Source organism: Amphimedon queenslandica, unplaced genomic scaffold, assembly GCF_000090795.2.
Source record: "Amphimedon queenslandica unplaced genomic scaffold, v1.1 AMPQUscaffold_6124_Cont21914, whole genome shotgun sequence".
Taxonomy (NCBI): Eukaryota; Metazoa; Porifera; class Demospongiae; order Haplosclerida; family Niphatidae; genus Amphimedon; species Amphimedon queenslandica.
In genome coordinates, this window is record NW_003553581.1 from 946 (window position 1) to 1,808 (window position 863).

At 38.7% G+C, this 863-nt stretch overlaps 1 long non-coding RNA gene across 1 annotated transcript; it reads right to left on the minus strand.

The window, feature by feature from the left end:
• Positions 1–307: 307 nt before the first annotated feature.
• On the minus strand, positions 308–662 carry LOC105316017 (uncharacterized). The gene is made up of 3 exons (XR_002190206.1): positions 578–662; positions 451–524; positions 308–395 (listed from the first exon to the last, which is right to left on the minus strand). It is a non-coding gene; the product is annotated as an uncharacterized LOC105316017 (long non-coding RNA).
• Between the last annotated feature and the right edge of the window lie 201 nt (positions 663–863).

Sequence of the window (863 nt, forward strand, 5' to 3'; positions counted from 1 at the left end):
GCCTTTTGTCTTGTTAGACCTTTCCTTTGCTCGTGGATCGCTCGGAGAGTTTCATGAACATTTTGATTCCTCATTTCCCTCAAAACCTAACAAAAACCAAGTAAGAAGATAAGAGGATGGACGAACTCATGACTGACATTCTTAGGGAGGTAGTGGATTGGTTTGAAATAGTTCAATTGCCCTTGGTAGTCTCCAAACTGAGCTTGTAGTGCCAGGCCGGCCAGCATGATGGCTTCTTCTTTAGTTACGTGAACCAACCTGTCAAGAATGTCATAAAACGTCTGCTCGTAGTGAAGATGTCTTGATTCTCTCATTGACAACATGCTGATATTCAACGGGAAATACATCACTCTTAGGTGTACTACAAATCGTGGCATATTTCTACCAGAGCCGGGCTATACATGTACATTAGATTAGAATGAAATAATTCTCAAAGGAATTTGTAACTACCTTCCATTTCTTCCAACCGGTTGGAGCATACTTGTAAATTTTCTTATCGGGCTCAAGAAAAATGTACTCTTCGTCTACAATCCATTTAATAAAAATAAAAAATAAAAAATAGCTTTTAAAATTGTACCGATTTCAATAGCGATCCCAAGCGTTTCTGCTTGATCTGCTATGCACAGTTTCTTAGCTGCTTCAGACAGGAGCTCCAGACCAGTCGCATTTGGTTTGATCCGTAAATGAGTTGAAGTCATTCCCAGTGCTTCAATCTTGACAACATGACTCTCGAGATGGAACTTCTGCGAGTTCCTTCGTTTTAATTTAGAGCTTTGACGGAGACTCATCATCTTTTCCTAAAACTTTCTACATGTACGTAAAATAGAATTATACATAATAATTAATAGCACAAAACTAGCACT